We start from the raw sequence: 22,015 nt of genomic DNA on the forward strand, positions 1-22,015 counted from the left end.
TAAATAACAGAAGCTTCTGACTTCTCCCCACATCCCTTCTACTCCTACCTGCGTCCTCAATATTAGAAGCCGGTGCTGGAACCAGCTGAACAATCCATCTATCCTCCCCTAGCAGGAAGCCTGGCACATGCAGGAGCCTCTGTAGATTTAACTATCTTCTCACTCCATCTAGCAGGTATTTGTTCTATCCTAGGAACCATAAATTTTATTACAATTATTAATATAAAACCTCCAGCCATAACCCAATACCAAACACCCCTTCTTGTCTGATCCATCCTTACTACAGCAGCTCTTCTACTTTCTCTCCCTGTTCCAACCACTGATGTTACTATGTTGCTAACTGACCATAACCTTAATACTACCTTTTTTGATCCTGCTGGTGGAGGTGACCCTATTCTATACCAACATTTATTTTGATTCTTTGGGCACTCCGAAGCTAAATCCTTATCCCACCAGGTTTTGGAATAATTTCTCATATTGTAACATACTACTCCAGCAAAAAAGAACCATTTGGGTATAGGTATAGTATAAGCCATAATATCAGTTGGTTTCCTAGGCTTTATCATATGGGGTCACCGCATATTTACAGTAGGAATATATATAGATACACGAGCATACTTTTCCTCCACCACTATAAGTATCATTATCCCTACCGGAGTAAAAGTCTTTAGCTGATTGGCCACATCACACAGCAGCAACATTAAATGATCTCCCGCAATACTCTGAGCTCTAGGCTTTATCTTTCTCTTCACAGTAGGTGGCTTAACAGGAACTGTATTAGCCAATTCATTATTAGACATTATTTTACATGACACATATTACATATTATCCCATTTCCACTATGTCCCATCAATAGGGGCAATGTTTGCCATTATAGCAGGCTTTATCCACTGGTTGGTTCCCTCTATTTTCGGGCTACACACTTAACCAAACCTATGCTAAAAATCACTTCAGCACTATATTTGTAGATGTAAACTTAACTTTCTTCCCACAACATTTTCTCCGCCTACCTGGAATGCTTGGATGATACTGCAACTACCCCGATGCACCACTGCATGAGATATTATTTCATCTACAGACTCATTCATCTCATTAACTGCAGAGGTACTGATAGCCTTCATAGTCTGAGAAGCCTCTTTCCCAAAATGAAAGTTTTTCCCATTGAACAATTAAATAATAACTTACAATGACTTTACAGCTGTCCGCCTTTTTATTACACATTCAAAGAGTCAGCCTATGTAAAATCTTAAATGAAAAAGGAGGGACTCAAATCTCCAGAAACTGGTTTCAAGCCAATCCCATAAACCCTACAACTCTTTCAAGAAGACATTAATAAAATAATTACATCACTTTGTCAAAGTTAAATTATAGAACAAACTCTATATATCTTAATGGCCCACCCAGCCCAACAAGGACTCCAAAATGCCACATCCCCTATTATAGAAGAACAAATTGTTTTCCATTTGTGCCACCCTACCCTGGTACACAGTTCTGGCCCTAATTCCATATATGGCCCTGTCTACTAGCCTGGCCCTAGCCCTGTTGCTGGTCCTGCCATGGCCCTTGCCCTGCTCTGGCTTTGCCTTGATCCTGACATTGCCCTTCCCTGGTCCCAGTCCCAGTCTTGTCTCTGCCCCTGCATTTCTCTGGCACTGGTCTGGACCCTGGTCCTGCATTGGACCTGCCCTGCCTTTGTCCTGCCTTTGCTCTGTGCTATCCTGGACTGGCTCTGCCCTGTGCCAGTGCTGACCTGGCCCTTCCTTGTTCTGGTCCTCCCATTGCCCTCCCCAAACCTAACCTGGCCCTGAGCCCTCCCTAGCCAGGCCCAAGCACTGTATTGGATCAAACCTGACTCAGCCCAAGACATTCCCTGACCCTGTCTCAGCCCTTGCACTCGGCTCAGTGTCACTCAGTCCTGGCACTACCTGGCTCTGCCTTGGCATTTTCTCCGCCATCTCTATGGCCTGGCTCTGGTCATGCCCTGCCCTGGCACAGCCCTGGTCCTTGTCCTGCCTTTGCTTTGCCCTGGTTCTAGTTCTGCCTTGGCTCGGCCCTTAATCTGTCCCCATCCCTGGCCCTGCATTGGTCCTGAACTGGCCCTGGTCCTGCAATATGCCAGTCCTTCCATGGCTCTGACCTCACCCTGAACCTAGACTTGACCGTTTTCCCTGGACCTGCCCAGCCATTACCCTCTCCCTAGCACAGACCTGGTTAAGCCCCAATCTTGGCCCACCACTGTCCCTGCTCCTGACCCTCATCCTGCCATGACCCTGCTGTTGCCCTGGCCCTGGCATGGACCCTGGCGCTGACGTTTCCCTTGATTAAGGCCTTATCCTGACTCTGCCCCGGCCCTGGCTCTGACCCTATCCTGGCTCTGATTTCCTGGGCCCTGCCCTAGTACGCTGTTCTGGTCCTAGCCCTGACCTTGGCCCCATCACTGTCCTGGCCCTAGCTCTGGCTGGTCCTACCACAACCCTGGTCATGGCCCTGCTCTGTCTTTGCCTTGGTCCTGACATTTCTCTTTCCTGGTTCTGGTCCCAGCCCTGCCCTGGAGCTTCTCTGGCCCTGATCTGGACCCTGCCCCTGCATTGAAACTGCCCTGCCTTAAACCTATGCTATCCTGGCCTGGTCCTGCCCTGTGGTGGTGCTTACCTGGCTTTGCTATGTCTTGATCCTCCCATTGCCCTGCCGAACTCTGCCCTGGTTGTGTCCTGGCCTGGTCCAGGCTCTGACCCCTCCCTGGTCCTGCCCTGACCCTGTCTTGAATCTAACCCTGACTCAGCCCTGAACCTTCCCTGACTCTGCCTCAGCCCTTGCATTTAGGGCTCAGTGTCACTCAGCCCTGGCATTACCCACCTCTGCCCACTCTATGGCTTGGCTCTGGTCCCGCCCTCCCCTTGCCCTGCCCTGTCACAATCCTAGCTGTGGCCCTACCCTTGACCTGGTCCTGACCCACGATTACCCTACAGTTTTGTGCCCTGGCCATTTCCTCACCCTACATTGGCCTAGCACTGATCCTGCTCTACCATGGCTCTACCTTCTTCTCGCCGGCCTTTCCCTGACCCTGCACTGGGCTGATCCCAGGCTTATTCTGAGCATGACATGGCCCAGGCCCTGCCCTCCTCTACCCTGACCCTACCATGCACTGGGCCCAGTGTTTATCTTGGCCCTGTTCCTAGTCCTGCTCCTGCCCTGACCCTCCCTGCTTTTATCCATGCCATGTGCTCTGCTCTGCCCTGACCCTTTGCTGGCGATAACCTGCCCTGGCATTGCCTTTGCCTTGTTGTGATACTGGTTCTACCGTGGCCTTCCCTTGCCTTGGACCCTCCCTAGGCATTCCCTTGCTCTGGCCTTGTCACTAGGCCTGCCCTTGCTCTGGCCTTGTCCCTGCCCCAACTTTGATGTGGCCCTACACAGGCCCTGGAAATTCCCATGGCCCCACACCGGCCATGCCTTGGCTTTGGACCCATGCCTGTCTTTCCCCTGGCCCCTCCTTGGCTCTGTGTTGTCCCTGGACCTAACCCAGCTATGGCACAGCCCTTTCCCTACCCTGTCCTGTTCCTACCATGCACTGGTTCTGCCCTGGCCCTGCCTTTCCCCACTCATTCCCTCGCCCTGTGCTACCCTAGTTCTGCCTCAGCCCTCACCTTGCCCTGGTCCTAACCTGGTCTGCTATGTCCCTCCCTACCCTGACTTTGCCCTGCCCTGGCACTCCCTTTGGTCTGCCCTGTTTCTGACTCTGACCTGGCCCAGCCTTTGTCTTGGCTCCTGCCTGGCCCTGCCTTTTACCTAGTCCTTTTCTGGCCTTTCCCTTGTCCTTGCCCTGGCCTCTTCCTGGTCCTGCCTTGTGGGCTCCACCTGGTCCATGTCCCAACCCTGGTCTATCCTGCACCTATGCTGCCATCCCTGGTCCTTCCTTTCTCTACACTGGCCCTGCCATGTCTTAGCTCTGCACTACCCTATCCATGCCTTGTCCTGGCCCTGCGCTGGCCCTGACCTTGCCACGTCCAAATCCCTGTCCCTTCCCTATTTCTGGCTCTGGTCTTCGTATTGTCATGTCCATAGCTGTGACTCTACCCCTGGTTTTTCCCTGGCCATGAACCAGCCCTGGTCCCACCCTGCATCTTGCCCTGCCCCCTTCTGGTCCTGCTATAGTCCAGCCCTGACGAGGTCCTGCCCTACACTGCATATGCCACTGCCATGTCCTGGTCCCGACTTGGCCATGGCCCTCACACAGCCACTCATCCTGCCATAGTCCTGACACTAACTTGGCCCTGGGCCTGTCCTGACTCTGGCCTCTCCCTTTTATTGGCTGGCCCCATTCTGGCATGGCACTGTCTTGGCCCTCTCCCTGCCCTAGCCCCTACCTGCTGTGGCCTTTCCTTGGCCCTCTGAGATGCTGGATTGGCTATGTCCTGGTCCTGCCTCTGCCATGGATCTGCTCTGAGTGTGGCCTTGGCATTCAGCCTGGCTCTGCCCTAAACCTGCCCTGCCTTTTACCTGGCCCTACAGTGCTCTGCCCTGAACCCACCTTACCATTACCTGTGCTGTCTGGGTCCCAACCTGACCCTGTCTTGGCCATGTACTATCCTCCCCCTGTGCTGGTTCTGCCCTGGCCCCACCCTGACCCTGAGTTGGCCATGTCCTATACTGCCCCTGTCCTGGACCTGCACTGACCCTGCCTTGGCTCTGGCTTGGCCCCTCATCCTGACTCTGCTCCTGACATCGCCTCAGGTCTGCCAGTGGTCCTGGTCCTGTTCTGTCCTGACGTGGACTTGGACATGTCCTGGGCCTGATTTGTCCCAGTCCTGCCTTGGCATGTCTGTGCCCTACCCTACCGAGAGTCTTCCTGTTCTGTCCTATCCTGGCATTCCCATGGCCCCATTGTGTCATTGCCCTTTCTCACCAGGCACTAGTTGTGCCCTGGCCCAGATGAGCCCTAACCTCTCTTTTGAACTGTACTGACTGTACATCTCCCTGCCCTGGTTGTGCCAGGCCCCTGGCCCTGGCCCTGTCATAATCCTGACCCTAGCTCTGCCCGTATCCTGACATTGCTCTGGCCTGTATCCTGTGCCTTACCCTAACCCTGGCCTGACCATGGCTCTGACCCTGTCCTGGGTCTGATTTAATCATAATCTACTTTGGTACATCGTTCTGTCCCTAGCCCCCACCCTGGCTCTTTCACTGTCTTGTCCCTACCCCTGTTGCTGGTCCTGTCATGGTCTTGACCGTGCTTTTGCATGGGCTTTGCCTTGGTGCTAACATTGCCCTTTCCAGGTGCCTGCCCTGGCACTTCTCTGGCCCTGATCTCGACCTTTGCCATGCATTGGACCTGCCCTCCTTTGCCCTGTGCTATCCTGGACTGGCCCTGCTCTGTCTTGGCACTGAACTGATTCTGCCACGTTCTGGTCCTCTCAATACCTGTCCCAACCCTGTCCTGGTTGTGCCCTGGCCCTGACTCCTCCCTAGTCCTGGCCTGGCCCTGTCTCGGATCTAACCATGACTCAGCCCTAGACCTTCCCTGACCCGGCCTCAGCCCTCACACTCAGGGCTCATTGTCACTCAGCCCTGGCACTACCTGGCCCTGTCTTGGCACTTGTTCTGCCCTGTGACCTGGCTCTAGTAATGCTCTGCCCCTTCCCTGCTCTGGCATAGCTCTGACCCTGCCTGTGGTCCTGCACAGTCCTGGCCATACAACTATACTTGTTCTGACCCTGACCCTCCATGGTCGCTCCCTTCCATTACCTGGTCTTGCCCTCACCCTGCACTAGCCTTGCACTGGTTCTGCTCTACCCTGCCTCTGCCATGACCCTGGCTCTGCTTTCTCCCTGGCCTTGCCCTGGCCCTGCCCTAGACTGACCCCAAGTCTACTCTGTCTGTGACAAATTTTGGTCCAACCCTGCCCTCCTCTGCCCTGGCCCACCATGCATGGAGCCCAGCCCTGACTGGACACTACACTACCCACTTCTCTGGCCCTACACAGCCCTGTCTTTGCTATGTGCTACCCTATCCCTTCCCTGAACCTGTGCTGGCCATGGTTTGATTCTGACCCTGCTGCTCCTGCTGACTCTGGTCATGGCACCAGGCCTCCCAGTGGTCACTGTCCTGGTCGTGCTCTAGCCCTGACCTGGACTTGGACATGTCTTGAGCTTGATTTGTCCTGGCCATGCCTTGACCTGTCTCTTCCCTGGTCCATCAAGGCCATGCTTATGCTGCCCTTTCCCGGCCCTGCCATGGCCCATGTGTGCCATTGCCTAGTCTTACCCTTCACTGGTTGTGCCTTTACCCTGCCCAGCCCTAGCTGCTCCCTGGATGTGCTCTGGCCCTGCCTTGGCTTTTACCCTGCCTTCTCTATGACCTGCCTCGGCTCTGCTCTTATTTAGCCAGGGCCCTGCCCGGGCCCTTCCATAACTCTGGCCCTAGACCATCCTCGATCCAGACCCTGACCCTGCCTTTCCCTGCCCTTGCCCCTAACCCTGCCCTGGACCTTCCCTTGCTCTTCGGTGCCCTTTGATGCTCTGGTCTTGGCCTTACCCTGCATTGAGCCCATACTGGAGGTCTCTGCCTTGGCATGGCCTTAGCCATGCCTTCTCCCTGGCTTTGCCCTGGCCCTTCCCCAGGCTGATGCTGGAACTACCCTGTCCATGACATGGTGCTAACCTGTCATCCAATGTCCTGGCACCATCATACTGTAGCCCACTGCTTTTCCTGGCCCTGTTCCTAGTCCTGTGCCTGCTATGGCCCTGCCCTGCTTCTGGCCATGCTCTGTCACTAACCTGGTCTTGGTCTGCTCTGTACCTGCCTTTACTTTGTCCTGGTTCTGGAATTCCCTAGCCCTGCCCTTGCTCTGGACTCTCCCTAGTCCTGCCTTCTCTGTGGCCCTACCCTTGCTCTGGCCCTGTTCCTGACCCAGCCTTGGCTCTGGTCTGGCCCCGACCCTATGTTGATCCTGGCATGGCCCTGGCCCTGTGCTTTCCTAGTCCTGCCCTGTTCCTGATCTCGCCCCTTTGCCCTGCCCTACCTTGAACCTCACCCTGCCCCTGAACCAGGACTGACCCCTGCTCCTGACCCTGGTACTGCCATGGCACTGGCCCTATCATAGCCCTCCCGCAGCCTTGTTCTATACCTGGTTATGGCCTTGTCCCAACCCTAGCCCTATCATTGACCCTGACCCTGTCCTGGCTCTTATTTGCCAGGCCCTATTCTGATGTGCTGTTCTGGCCTGAGCCTCCAGCCTGGCCCTGTCACTTTCCCGGCCCTAGCCCTACTACTGGTCCTTCCATGGCCCTGGTGATGCTCTTTCTTTGCCTTTACCTTGTCCCTTCATTGGACCAGCCCTGCCTTTGTCCTGTGCTATACTGGCCTGGCTCTGCCTTGTCACAGCGTTGACCTGGCCCTGACATGAGCTGACCTTTCCACTGCCCTGCCTGATCCTGCCCTAGTTGTTCCCTGGCCCTGAATATCCTTGGTCCTTCCTTGGCCTTGTCTTTGACATAACCCTGACTCATCCCTGGATTTTCCCTGACCCTGTCTCAGCCCTAGCACTTAGGATTCACTGTCACTCAACCCTGGAACTACCAGGCCCTGCCTTGGCACTTGCTCTGCCCTCTCTGTAGCCTGGCTCTGGTTCTTCCCTGGCTGTGGTCCTGTAATATTCCTGGGCTTGGCCCTAACCTTGCACAAGCCCTGACCCACCATGGCCCTGCCGCCTTCGGTATTCTGGCCTCACCTTCACCCTGCATTGGTCTTGCTCTGGTCCTGTTCTAGCCTGACTCTGCCTCAGCCCTGGCCCCGCCTTCTGCTTGAACTTGGCCTGGCCTTTCCCTGGGCTGACCCCAGGACTAATCTGTCCATGACCTGGTCCTGTCCCTGACCTCCTCTGACCTGTCCCTGCCACACACTGTGTCCTCTGCTTGGCCTAACCCTGTTCCTAGTCCTGCCACTGCTATGGCCCTCCCCTGCCTTTAGCCATGTGCTGTGCTAATTAGTCCTGCTCTGGCCTGGCCCTACACTGGCTGTATCCTGTCCTGGCTCTACCTTTGCCTTATCCTGGTCTTTTCCTGGGCCTGCCCTTACCCTGGAACTTCCCTGGCCCTGCCCTTTGTCTGGCTCTATCCCTGACCCAGGCTTAGCCTGGCTCTATGGTGGCCCTGGCAATGCCCTGGCCCCACTGGCTGTGCCTTGGCACTGGACCCATCCTATGCTTGTTTGGCCCTGGCCCCTCTTGGCCCTGGCTGAACCATGGCTGGGCACAGCATTACACTGTACCCGGGCCCTAACTTGCCCATGGCCCTCACCCTGCCACTTGTCTTGCTGCATTCCTGACCCTCTTGGCCCTGGACCTGCCCTGGCTCTGGCCTTGCCCTGCTTCTGGCCCTGGCACTGCCATGGCCCTGACGTTTCCCTGGCCCTTTCCTGCCATGGCCTTTCCTTGGCCTCTGCTAGGTTGTACTTGATCCTTCCATGAACCAGTCATGCCATTGCCTGACCTTACCCTGCACGATTTGTGCCCTGGCCCTGTCCCTCCTTAGCATTTCTCGACCTTCCCTGACCCTGCCCTTTTTCCCTGCCCTGCTCTGGTCCTGTCATATCCCTGGTCCTAGCTCTTCCATTTCCAGGCCCTGACCCTGGACCATGGGCCTCTCCTGAACCTTCCCTGTCCTTTCATTCCCTGGTCTTGCCCTCACCCTGAAATGACCCTGCAGTGGCACTCTCTGCCTTGGCACAGCCTTGGCCCTGGCCCTGCCTTCATCCTTACCCTGGCCTTGCACTGTCATCCTCTGTTATGGGCCTGTAATGGCCCCCAAATACGCTGGCCCTGTTCCTAGTCGTACCCCAGCTATGACCCCTGCCCTGCTTTTTGCTATGCCTTGTACTATCCTAACCCTGCCCTATTTTGGACGTGGCCCAACCTGGCCTTGCGCTGGCCTGTCCTTGCTTTTGCTTCTTGCTGGTTCTGGTTCTGCCTTGATCTTGCCCTCCTCTTGACCCTCCATGGTGCAGTCTTCTCCTTGACTCTGTATTTTCTGTGGCCCTGGCCCCGGTCTAGGCTTGGCCACAATGTCTTAGACCCTGATCATGTGTTGCTTCTGGCCTGGGTCTGATCCTGCACAATCCTAGTTCTACCCTCGCCCTGACCTCACCCTGGTCCTGGTCTTGCCCCTTTGACCTGACCCTGCACTACCTTGGCCCTCACCCTGACTCTAGCACGGACCTGGTCCCATCCCTGACCTTGACCCCTGGCCCCTGCTCCTAACCCTGGTCCTTCCATGGTCCTGGCCTTGTCATGGTCCTGCCCCAGCCTTGTCCTAGACCTGGCCATGGCACTAACCCTGCCCTGTCCCTGACCTGCTTAAGGCCTTATAATGACACTGGCCTGGCCCTGGCCCTAATTTGCCTGGGCCCTAACCCAGTACACGCTGTTCTGGCCCTTGCCCTGACTCTGGCCCTATCACTCTCTGGCCCTTGCCCTGTTGCTGTTACTGCCATGGCCCTGGCGTTGGCCCTGAGGATCTTTCTTTGCCTTGTTCCTGACATTGCCCTTTCCTCTTCCTGGTCCTAGCGCTGGCCCTGCCCCAGCACTTCTCTGGTTCTGGTCTGACCCTGGCCCTGCAATGGACTTGCCCTGCCTTTATCCTGGGTGACCCTGGTCTTGTCCTGCCCAGTCCTGGTGGTGACTTGGCCCTGCCATGGCCTGGTTCTCCCATTTCCCTGCCTATCCCTTCCCTGGTTGTGCCCTGGACCTGTCCTGATCCTGAGCCCTCCCTGTTCATGTCTTTGATCTGACCCTGACTCAGCTATGGACCTTCCCTGATCCGTTCTCAGCCCTTGCACTCAGAGCTGTCATTCAGCCCTGGTACTACCTGGTCCTGCCTTGGGACTTGCTCTGCCCTATGGCCTGGTTCTGGTACTTCCCTGCCTTGCCCCGTGCTGGCCCTGGTCCTATGATATACCTGGTCCTGGCCCTACGTTTCTCCTGGCCCTGATCTGCCATGGCCCTGCTCCTGCAAGCTCTGACCTTGCCTTCACCGTGCAATGGTCCTGCTCTTCCCTGGCTCTGTCTTGGCCTTGGCCCTGCCTTCTCCTCGAAGTTGCCCTGGTCTTACATCTTGTCTCCTCTGCCCATGACCTGGACCTGTCCCTGACCTTCTCTGCCCTGTCCCTGCCATGCTGCGCCCAGTGCTTTCCCTAACCGTTTCTAGCCCTGCCCCTACTATGGCTCTCACCTGCTTTGAGCCATGCCCTGTGCTACCTCTGCCCTGGCCCTACACTGTCTGTATCCTGCACTGGCCCTGCCTTTGCCTTATCCTCGTGCTGCACTGGCCCTGCCTTTACCCTGGAACCTCCTGGCCCTGCCCTTTGTCTGGCTCTATGGCTGACACAGCCTTGGCCTGGCCCTATGGTGGCCCTGGCAATGCCCTGGCCCCTACTGGCTGTGCCTTCGCACTGGACCCACCGTATGCTTGCTTGGCCCTGGCCCCTCTTGGCCCAGCGTTGTCCCTGAACTTGCCAAAGGTATGACATGGTGCTGACCATGCTCTACCCCAGTTCTGCCCTGGTAATGCCCTGGCCCTACCCTTCTCTGGCTGTGCCTTGGCCCTATGTATCGCAGTCCTGCCTTGGCTCTGATCTTGATCTGACCTTCCCTACCCTGGCCTTGCCTAGCTCTGGCTAAGGCCTTTGGTCTATGCTAGCTCTGGTTCTGACCTGGCCCTCCTCTTGCCTTGGCCCCTGACCCTGCCTTTTTCCTGGCTTTTATCTGGCCTTGTCATCATCCTGGCCCATTTCTGACCCTTTTTATGGGCCCTGTCCTGTCCATATCCCAGCCCTGGCTTTCCAGGTTCCTGCCCTGCCATCATCTGGTCCTTTACTGATCCTGCCTTGGTACTGATCCTAGCTTGCCTTGGCTCTGCGCTACCCTAGACCTGCCCTATCCTGGTCTCGTGCTGGTCCTGACCTTCACCTGTGCCAAGCCCTGACCCTGCCATGTCCCTGCGCTGGTCTTGGCCCTGTCGTGTCACTGGTTGTGGCCATGCCCCTAGTTTTTCCCTGGTTATGACCCAGCTCTGGTCCTGCCCTAGCTTTGGCCTTGTCCCAGTTCTGGTTCTGCCCTGGCCAAGGCCTGACTAGGCACTGAATTACCCACTACCCTGCCCTACACTGCTCACATGCCAGGGTCCTGCTCTGGCTCTGGTTCTGTCCTGGCCCCTACTTGCCCATGGCCCTCACCCTGCCAGTCATCATGCCATAGCCATGACCCTCACTTGGCCCTGGTCCTGTTCTGACTCTGGCCTTGCCCTGCTTCTGGCCCTGCAGCTGCTTTGACCCTGAGGCCTCCATGGCCTTTTCCTGCCCTGGGCTTTCCTTGGTCCTCTGCTATGCTATACTTGTTCTTGCCACGGACCAAATGTGACATTGCCCTATCTTACCCTGCACAGTTTGTGTCCTGGTCCTGCCCTTCACCCTGCATTAACCCTGCACTGGCACTCTCCCTTGGCACAGCCTTGGCCCTGGCACTGCCTTCTTCCTGATCCTGGCCCTGCCCTGTCACATTCTGTTCTGTAGTGGCCCCATCATAACCTGGCCCTGTTCCTAGTCCTACCCCAGCTATTACATTGCCCTGCTTTTGGCTATGCCTTATAATATTCTAGTCCTGCCCTTCCTCAGTCCTGGTCCTATCCTAGCCTTGCAATGCCCTGTCCCTGCTTTTACTTTTTCCTGGTTCTGACTTGGTCCAGCCCCTGCTCTGGACCCATGCTGTTCCTGCCTAGGCCTGACTAGGCACTGAATTACCCACTAACCTGCCCTACACTGCTCACATACAGGGCCCTGCTGTGGCTCTGGTTCTGTCCTGGCCCTGACTTTTCCATGGTCCTGGTTCTGACTTGGTCCAGACCCTGCTCTGGACCCACCCTGTTCCTGCTTTCTCCTTGGCTCCGCATTTACTCTGTCCCTGACCCTGACCCAGCCTTGGCCTTGGCCCAGACCCTGACCCTGTGCTCGTCCTGGCCTGGCTCTGACCAGGTGCTATCCTAGTCCTGTCCTGGCCCTGACCTGACCCTGGCCCCGGCCTTTCCCCTTTTACCTAGCCGTGCCCTACCTTGGTCTTCACCCTGATCCTAGCCCAGACTTCGCTTGCTCTGTTGCCAGGCTGCAGTGCAGTGGTGAGATCTCAGCTCACTGCAGTCTCCACTTCCTGGGTTCAAGTGGTTCTCCTGCTTCAGCCACATGAGTAGCTGGCACCATGGCCAGCTAATTTTGTATTTTTCGTAGAGCGCGGATTTCACCATGTTGGCCAGGATGGTCTTGATCTCCTAACGTCGAGATCCACCTGCCTTGGCCTCCCAAGGTTCTGGGACTAGAGGCATGAGCCCCTATGTCTGACATAAATTTTCATTTTTTGTAAAGATGGGGACTTCCTATGTCACCCAGGCTGGTCTAAAACTCCTAGGCTCAAGCAAACTTCCAGCCTTGGCCTCCCAAAGTGCTGGAATTACAAATGTGAGCCACTGCACCTAGCCTGTTTTGTGTTATTGTTGTCGTTTTAAATAAACCAGCTTTGGCTGGGCATGGTGGCTCACTGCTGTAATCCCAGCACTTTGGGAGGCCGAGGTAGGCAGATCAAGATAACAGCAGATCCAGACCATCTTGGCGAACACGGTGAAATCCCGTCTCTACTAAAAACACAAAACAATTATCTGGGTGTGGTGGTGCGTGCCTGTAGTCCCAGTTACTCAGAAGGCTGAGCCAGGATAACCACTTGAACCCAGCAGGTGAAGGTTGTAGTGAGCTGAGATCACAAGACTATGTCTGAAAAGATAAAACAAAATAAAATAAACCAGCTTTACTGAGGTATCATTCACATACAATCTACCCATTTATTTATTTTGATTTTATATTTTGAAATAAAGTTTCACTCTTGTCACCCAGGCTGGAGTGCACTGGTGTGATCTCAGCTCACTGCAGCCTTGGCCTCTGAGATTCAAGCGATTTTCCTGCCTCGGCCTCCCAGGTTCAAGCGATTTTCCTGTCTCAGCCTCCCATGTAGCTGGAATTACAGGCGCCCACCATCCCACCTTGCTAAATATTGTATTCTCAGTAGAAACAGGGTTTCACCATGTTGGCCAGTGCTGGGATTACAGATGTGTGCCATTGTGCCCCACTCAATTTACTTATTTAGTTTACACTTTAGTGTACCACCATAACCACAACCATCCTGACTATACAGGGGTAGGAGGAGACTGCAGAGAAGCAGGGCTCGGCAGCAAAAGTGAGGCACAGGCCAGGAAACTGGCTCCCCAGGACTCACCCATGAAGTTACGCTTACTGGGCATCCATGCTGTTCAGAGTGATGGTCCCAATGTTGAGTTCTGGATGGTGGGAAGAAGCAGGGCTGGGCTGGAGCACAGGGAGTGGTCTCCTCTCCCCCAACCAGGCTGCCCAGCCCCCTGCTCCCGGAAAGTGGATCAGGGTAGGCAGGATGGGAGCTGGGGAGAGGCATTCTTTGCACAACCCTAGGAGGGAGGCAGGAGCCCTGAGTCTCTCAGTACCAGGCACCCATGTCATGGAAGACCTCAGTGCCCATGGGCAATAAATGAAGGTTTCACCAGGAGCCATAGGCCCCTGCCTTCTGGTCTCAGGTGTGGCTTCGTGTCCTGGCGGGTGCTGAGGGTGACTCCCCCTAGGGAGGATGGGAAGGGCATCTCGTCTGCTCAGAGCAGCTCTTGATCCACAACCAAGGGGATTGCCCAAAATTGCCCCACTGCAGGGACAGGAATTCATGGTGACCAGGGCTCCTTACAGGCAGGCCACCCCTCCCCCCACAAAAACAACCCCAACAGAACCATGTTCTGGTTGCCAGGGCAACCACCTGGAGCTCAGCCCCTTCCCTGGCCCAATCAACTTGGGTGCACACTTATCCCCAAGTGTCCCCAGAATAGTTTACCCCAAGCACTGAGTCACTTTGGGTGCAGGACCCTGGTCTCCTGACAAATGTCCCCATATGTCACACTGATGGCAGCAGGCTGGGCTGGCCAGGAGCCTCACTGGAGAGCTCTGGCCCTGCTCAGAAACATTCACTGGCTTGGACATCCCCATCTTAGTGAGATCTGGGGTTCCATGCAAGGTCCCCCTCTGAGCAGATAACCTGACTTTCTGTCCCATTCTGCCCTTCCCACCTCATCTGTCAATCCCTAAAGCTATGTAGCAGCTACCCCCATCAGGCCCTCAGAGCACTGGAGCCTCACCTACCTCCCCAGGGGCAGGACACCTATCCACTTCCGCACCTTCAGCAGCTGCTCAGAGCCTTGGGTCAGTGCAATGGTGTGGCTGTGGAAAGCCAGGGGCAGGAGGGTCGGGGCAGGAGGGTCAGGGCAGCCAGGGTCTTCCCCTCCAGCATGGCCCCTGCACCTCACTCAAGTCACCTCAGAATCCAGTGGCTCCAGTGGAGGGGCTTGGCCCTCTGCAGATGGCTGTACCCTTGGAAGAGGACATCATGTTCTCTGTGGGAGAGGAGGAGCAGGGGCTCGGGTGGAGGCTGGGGCAAGGTCTGCTGGCGACACTGGAACCCTGCAGGCCTGGGTCACCCCTGAAAGAAGTGTTGTCCTGTAGAACTGCACCTGAATGAGAGATCCAGGATCTCCCAGGGAAAAATTGCTCTCAAGAGAAAAAGAGGCCGGAAGTGTGGCCATGTGAACCATGCACTGGGCCTGAGCTATGGGGCTCCTGGGTTGAGGCTTTGCCAGGAACACCCAAAGCCTGAGCCTCTGTCACTCAGCATCTCTGAGTGGGAGCCAGAAAAGGGGAGGAGGCCAGTGTCGGGTATGACATGGCCATGGGAGGTTTCGTTTGAGGACCCAAGAAATAGCTGGGGCTCATAAAGAGCCGCTCCAAGCAGGTGGGACACCCTACCCCTCGTTCAAGTCACCATTTCTTGTATTTTTAGTAGAGGCAGTGTTTCACCATGTTGGCCAGGCTGGTCTCGAACTCCTCACCTCAAGTGATCCACCCGCCTCCGCCTCCCAAAGTGCTGGAATTATACGCATTAGCCACTTCACCCAGCCTTTTTTTGTTTTAAATAAACCAGCTTTGCTGAGGTATCATTCATATATAATTTACCCATTTAAAGCTTGCACTTTAGTGTACAACCATCACCAGTTTACGAACATTTTCACCATCTCCTAAACAAATTCTATACTCAAGGCCAGGTATGGCGGCTCAAGCCTGTAATGCCAGCTCTTTGGGAGGCCAAGAGGGAAGGATCACTTGAGGCTGGAAGTTCAACCAGACTGAGCCACATAGCGAGAACCCGTTTCCACAAAATATTTTAAAAATTCACAGGTGTGGTGCACACCTGTGGTCCTATCTACTCAGAAAGCCGAGGTGGGAGGATCATTTTGAGTCCAGGATTTTGAGGCTGCAGTGAGCTATGATCGAGCCACTGCTCTTCAGCCTAGGTGACAGAGAAAGAAATCGTCTCTGAAGACAACTTAAAAAATTAAAAATGTGGCTGGGTGTGGTGGCTCACGCCTGTAATCTCAGCACTTTGGGAGGCCAAGGTGGGCAGACCACAAGATCAGGAGATTGAGAACATCTTGGAAAACAGGGTGAAACCCTGGTCTCTACTAAAAAATACAAAAAGTATCTAGGCGTGGCATGAACCTGTAGCCCCAGCTACTCTGGAGGCTGAGGCAGGAGAACCACTTGAATCCAGGAAGCAGAGGTTGCAGTGAGCTGAGTGCCACTGCACTTCAGCCTGGGCGACAAGAGCAAAACTCTGTCTCAAAAAAAAAAAAAGTTAAACATTTAAAATTTAGGCTAGGTGCAGTGCCTTATGCCTGTAATCCTAGCACTTTGACAGGTCAAGGTGGGCAGATCACCTCAGCTCGGGAGTTTGAGAGACCAGCCTGGCCAACATGGCAAAACCCATCTCTGCTGAAAAAAATACAAAAATTAGCTGCATGTGGTGGCACTGACCTGTAATCTCAGCTACTTGGGAGGCAGAGGCACGAAAATCACTAGAACCCAGATGGTGGAGCTTGCAGGTAGGAGAGATCGCACCACTGTACTTTAGACTAGGCAATAGAGCGAGACCCTGTCTCACAAAAAAAAAAAAAAAAAAAAAAAAAAATTAAAGAAACCCCGAACTCAGTAGCAGACACTCCCTGTTCCTCCTAGCAGCCCCACCCCACCTCCAGGGTGACAATTTGTGTGCCCTTGTTTCCCCCCAGGTCTGAGAAACAGGGGTCACAGGGAGTTGAGGAAGAGGAGGGGTCTCTAACAACACATGGTGACTCCTCAGCAGCTCCCCCTACAGGTCTGCAAGGAACAAATCCAAACCCAAAGACACCAGGTCCCAGAAGCCAAAGCCTGGGATGAGGCCAGCAGGAGGCAGCCTTTAGCTCTGTCTTTCACTAGATGGGCTGGGTGGGGACACGGAATATGGGATGGGAGACCAGGGCACAGACAGGGTGGGGAGAGACTCTGGCTGCTCCAGGCACAGCCAAGATAGTGCCTTAGCTTCCTTCCCTCAAATCCACAAAGGGTGAGTTTTCTTTTTACTTTTTATTTTTTGAGACGCAGTCTCAATCTGTCTCTTAGGCTGAAGTGCAGTGATGCAATGTCAGCTCACTGCAACCTCCGCCTTTCTGGTTCAAGTGATTCTGTGGCCTCAGCCTCCCATGTAGCTGTGATTAGAGGTGCACACCACATCCAGCTAATTTTTGTATTTTTAGTAGCAACAGGGTTTCACCATGTTGGCCAGGCTGGTCTTGAACTCAGCTCTGGTGATCCTCCCGCCTCTGCCTCCCAAAGTGCTGGGATTACAGTTGTGAGCCACCATACCAGGCCCCGTGAAGGGTGAGTCTTCCCTGACTGCTGGGCTAGACTGGCATGGGCTCAAGTATTGGGGCCTGCAGGAAATGCCCCACTCCTGGCTGCTGTGCCTCGATCCTAGAGTTCTGGGATGCCCCTGTCTCCCAGGGCCTGGCACCCCTACCCTGTTCAGTCCTGCCACCTGGATCTGGTGTTAAGGCTGCCATCACACCTGTCTCTGCCCTGTGGCTGTCACTGGGGAACTCACACCTCTGTCCATTCCACCATGGTCCTGATGAGCTCCTAGAGGAGACCCAAGAGCATGGAGCAGGTCTGCAGCATCCACAGCCTGAGGTCCGTGACCACCTGTGTGAGGAGGAGGTGGTGCTCAGTGAGGCCGACGTGCTGCTTCCCTGGGGAGGCAGGACCCTGCTGAGCTCTAACTGCCCCCTGGGCTCCCCAAGGTTGGGACAGCACAGAGCAGGGGGCTGGAGGAACTAGAAGCACCTGATCATTCCGGCTGTGTCCTGTGCAGTTTCCCTGTGGTTTCACCAATAAGCTGAGCTCCTGGAGGTGAAGGGAGGCACAGGGTCACAGTCTATAAGCCCACAGGGCTCAAACCTTTGGGCATATAGACTGTGCCAACATCAGCCCTGCCAACCTCCCTCCCTACCCCAGGGCTCTGGGTTCTGCCCAAATCTCTTGCCGTTTCTGCAGAGACTTTTTAAAAAATAATAATTTTTTGTAGTTACAGAATCTCACTGTATTGCCTAAGCTGGTCTCGAACTCTTGGCCTCAAGTGAACCTCCCACCTCAGCCTCCCAAAGTGCTAGGATTATAGGCATGAGCCACTGCTTCTGGCCCATGTCCTGAGGTCTCCGCTGCTGTCTGCCAATGGCAAAGTAAACAAAATGATGGTGCTAATGCTCAAAGTGGCCCAGGGCCAGGTGGAGAAGGGAGTCCAGGGAAGAGATGGGGCTGCAGGGGTCTTACCTTCAGGTGGCGCTCATTGGCTGTCCTCATCATTGGGCTTGAGTCTGAAGGTGCCCTGGGCCCACACCTTAGTCACCTATAGCGGGGTGGCAGCAACACTGGAGGTCAGGTGAACAGCTATCAGCAGCCAGGAGAGCCCCTGCCCTGGTCCCACCCTATCCCTCATGGCTGACTGTCACTGTCCAGTAGCTGAGTCCTGGAGGCCCACCCTGGGAGGAGGCATCTTGGGCCCAGCACACCTTCACCCATGAGCCACGGGGGCCACATGGTCATTAAAGGATGGAGAGAGGCAGTCATCAAGGCACACAGTTAAGCAGCATTAGAATATATAATTAGTTGAATGTGAAACCACAGACAGGCAACACTGCTATTTGCTCAGCCTGGGGGCACATGAAGGGGCCTCAGGTGGGGCTTGGCCACGGGAGTACCTCCTAAGCTGCCTGTTCCTTGAGCACGATGTGTACCAAGGGGAGCTGGAGTGAGGGCAGCACCGTGGGGAAGGGACAGGATTGCCACCCTGAGCTGTGTGACCTTAGACCAGACCCCTCTTCTCCAAGTGAGGCCAGCCGAACAGGTGATTTTGGGAGCCAGTGCCTGACAGCCTGGATTTTAGCTTCATGGGTGGATGGGAACCTGTGAGAGTTTAGAGATGCTAGGAGAACCTTTTCCTGGGAGAGCTTTCCAAACAGAGCCACCCAGGGCCCCACTGAGAAAGGATCCTACCAGAAGCCTTCACCAGTCTTTCTCCACGCCGGTGGTGATGGTGTCACGGATGTAGGTGCTGGGTGTCATGTACAGAAGCACAGACTGCTGCAGTCCTGCTGAGTTGAAGAAGTCAAAGTCTGTGTTCTGGACAAAGTAACCCTTGGGATATCTAGGGTGGGAGAATTGTGGTTCGCTGGGTCCTTGCCCTGGGTCCTTTGACCTCAGCTGGAATGTCTCCACAGCCTCCCCAGATCCAGGGCCTCCAATCTTCAAAGGCCACCCTATCCCTAGCAGGAAGACCATAGGGTGGAGCGGGAAGGTGGGTACAGGCAGTGGACGCAGGTTGGTATCCACTTGGATGAGTCGATCATGTAGCAGATGGTCCCTGGTGGCAGGGGGAAGGGGGTAAGTGTGTTGCTGATGGTGACAGTGACATGGAGATGGGAGGGCAGGGTCCCCACCTGGAACAGGCTGCTGATGTTGGCCTTGAAGGGGAGATAGCCCTCCTCATTCTTTAGCACATCAACCCCATTCACCCACTGCAGAGACGGGAAGATATGGGGAGGAGGTGGCAGGTCAGGGCATGAGGAGGGGCCCTGCTATGGGGCACTCCCTCACATAACCTGCAGCATGGGGCTCAGAGGCCTGCTAGCCACATGGGAAGAATGGCATCCCAATGGGGTAGATCAAGCCACCTATCCCTCTACACAGGGCACAGCCCCCAGGGCAGGGCAGGACAGGGCCCCCACCGTCCCACCCCAGGAGACAAGCTGTGGTTGGCAACCGGAGGTTCCATGTTGTTCAGCAACAATGCCCACCCACCTGCCCTACCTGCTCCTGGCCACACTGACCATGATGGCATAGGAGTGGGCACTGCCAATCATCAGCACCCCTCTTGTGTGCAGGTCCTGGGTCCACTGCTCCAGCAGGGTCACCTCCAGTTCACACCACACCCAGCCGACAGAATGCCACAGCCGCCAGTCCTAGTCGATGACGTTGAAGGTGAAGGGAACCAGCATGTCCAGGGTGGGGCCTGTCTACACAGAGAAGGGCAGGACTCAGCTTCTAGGCCCCCAAAGGGATCCGAAACCAGCATGCTTCTCAGTTGTGCCCCAGGCCTAGCACAAGCAATGACACACAGAGGGACTCTTGGCAGAACAGACAGATAATTTGCAGGTGACAGGACAACTGCCAGGGAGGTTTGTGCACCTGGGCCAGTGGGGCCAGGAATTCCTCCTCGGAGTGGATGGGGCCCAGTATCTCCTGAGACAAGGGTGAGCCCAGGGCCACATCCCAGCCCCAGGCAAGAAGGTTCAGACCCATGACTAAGAGGCAGATGACCCACTGCCTGTCAGGGAGGAAGGCTGGTTGGGGGATAGGGGGGCTTTGCTTCTCACACTGTGAGTGGAGCTCACGCTGGCACCCAGCCCTCTCCTTTCTTTCTTCTATACTGAATGCCACAAAGTCAGAGAAAGAGGATGAAGAGAAGGCAAAAGCCGCCCAGACAACAGCCCCACATCTCTTCTGACCACATCCAAGTCAGGAGGGGAACAGGGGTGGTGTCCTTGACCTGATATCATGTCCTGTTCTCTATCTGAACCTTGGAAACCAAGGTACTGTCCCGCCTCAGTAGAGCTGATCTCAGGATGTCTAAACTGTCTCCTCCTCTAGGATCCCCAGACCCAGCTCTGTGCAGCACATGCCACTCTGGTCAGCTGAATGTCTGAGTAGCTCATACCTGTAATCAGTGCTTTGGAAGATCAATGTAAGAGGCAAGAGGATGGCTTGAGGCCAAGAGTTCGGGACCAGCCTGGGCAATGTAGTGAGACCCTATATCTAAAAAAAAAAAAAAAAAATTTTTGTGTGTGTGTGTGTGTGTGTGTGTGTGTGTGTGTGGTTTGTGTTTAATTAGCCAGGCATGGGGGACCCAGCTAACTTGCAAAGCTTGCTAGAAGATGGCTTGGGCTCTGAAGATAGGACTGCGCCACTGCACTTCGGCCTGGGCGACAGGGCCAAACCCAGTCTCAAAAAAATTGTTAAATATTAAAAATAAACATTAAAAAGAAAAACACTGCCTGGGCTCAGTTTTTGCCTCCAAAGGGGGCTCAGCAGGGGCGTTTCCTCCCCCTCCTGCCTCCTCTGCCCCGGCCCTCCCAGGTCCCCCTGTCTCCCAAACCCACACCCCCAAGCCCGTTGACCTTTAGCTCTCCTCCAGGCCCCCAACTCCGGGGCGCCCAGGGGAAGGAGCCTGCAGGGGGCGTGGACTCCCCCACTCCCTTCGCCAGGCTTCCGGGCACCTCCCGGCTCGGTCCCGACCCCTCACCTCCGCAGCAGCTGCGGCTACCACTGCTCCTGAAGTCCTGGCGACCGTGGTCGGGGAAGTCGGCGTGGAAGCTCCCGAGGCTGTCCAGCGACTTGTGCTCCCTCAATGGGCTTTCCCGGGGATATGGCATCTCGCCTGGAAGCGCCCGCCCGGGGCTACGGCATCCCGCCTGGAAGCGCCCGCCCGGGGCTACGGCATCCCGCCTGGAAGCACCTGTGCGCAGCCCCACAACAGCGGCCCAACTGCCGCCCATGCAACAGTCGGCCCTCGGGCCACGCTTCGGCCTCTGCCGCTCAGGGGCGGGGCTAAGAGCAGTGTGGGAGGAGCCTGGAGGGCAGTTGGCATGACGTGCTGAAGCCGTCGGAGCCATGTTGATTGAGGGCGCGTGCCAGTCCTAGAAAGGCTGGGAGGGGCCAGGCGCTGCCCAGTGGGGCGGGCAGCTGAGAACCATGGGCTAGGCCTTTGGAGAAGGAGGACCCTCCTCCCCAGCCAAGAAGGGCGAGGTCTGTTCCCCACCCCGGCCCAAGCTGGACGATCCAGGGGCAGGCCAGGACAGAACCCCTGAGACATGTGGGATTCCTCTGTTTTTCTTTTTTCTGAGATGGAGTCTCACTCTATCACTCAGGCTGGAGTGCAGTGGCGCAGAGTCACTTCAACCTTCGCCTCCCAAGTAGCTGGGACTACAGGCGCCCGCCACCACGCTGGGCTTTTTTGTATTTTTAGTAGAGTTGGGGTTTCACTGTGTTAGACAGGATGATTTTGATTTCCTGACCTTGTGATCCGCCTGCCTCATCCTCCCAAAGTTTCCCTGTTTCTTCAAGGAGCACGTCCACTCACTTTCCCTAGCAGGACTCCAAGCAGGCTCCAGAGGAGCGTCTTCCAAACCTGCCGGGTGCAGTCTCTTGCAGGGACGCAGGTCCTTGGGATGCAGCCCAAGCCTTGACCCCTGGGCCTCTGGGGCCCCCACCCTAACCCAGGGGTCAGGAGGAACCTCCTGGCCTTGCAGGCACATAAAGATGCAGGGAGAGGGGCTGGGCAAACTGGCTCAGGCCTGTAATCCCAGCACTTTGGGAGGCCGAGGTGGGCTGATCACTTGAGGTCAGGAGTTTGAGACCAGCCTGGCCAACATGGTGAAACCTGTTAGTTTCTACCAAAAATACAAAAGTTAGCTGGGCATGGTGG

At 55.6% G+C, this 22,015-nt stretch overlaps 1 long non-coding RNA gene across 1 annotated transcript in view; it reads left to right on the forward strand.

Moving 5' to 3' along the window:
• Positions 1 to 385: 385 nt before the first annotated feature.
• The window catches only part of LOC119469584, a 27,035-nt gene continuing 5,405 nt past the window's right edge, over positions 386 to 22,015 (forward strand). Inside the window, exons 1-2 of the long non-coding RNA XR_005198420.1 lie at positions 386 to 514; positions 18,419 to 18,426. This is a non-coding gene — a long non-coding RNA (uncharacterized LOC119469584). The remainder of the gene's footprint in view (positions 515 to 18,418; positions 18,427 to 22,015) is intronic.

This window comes from Cebus imitator, unplaced genomic scaffold, assembly GCF_001604975.1.
Source record: "Cebus imitator isolate Cc_AM_T3 unplaced genomic scaffold, Cebus_imitator-1.0 Scaffold724, whole genome shotgun sequence".
Classification (NCBI taxonomy): domain Eukaryota; kingdom Metazoa; phylum Chordata; class Mammalia; order Primates; family Cebidae; genus Cebus; species Cebus imitator.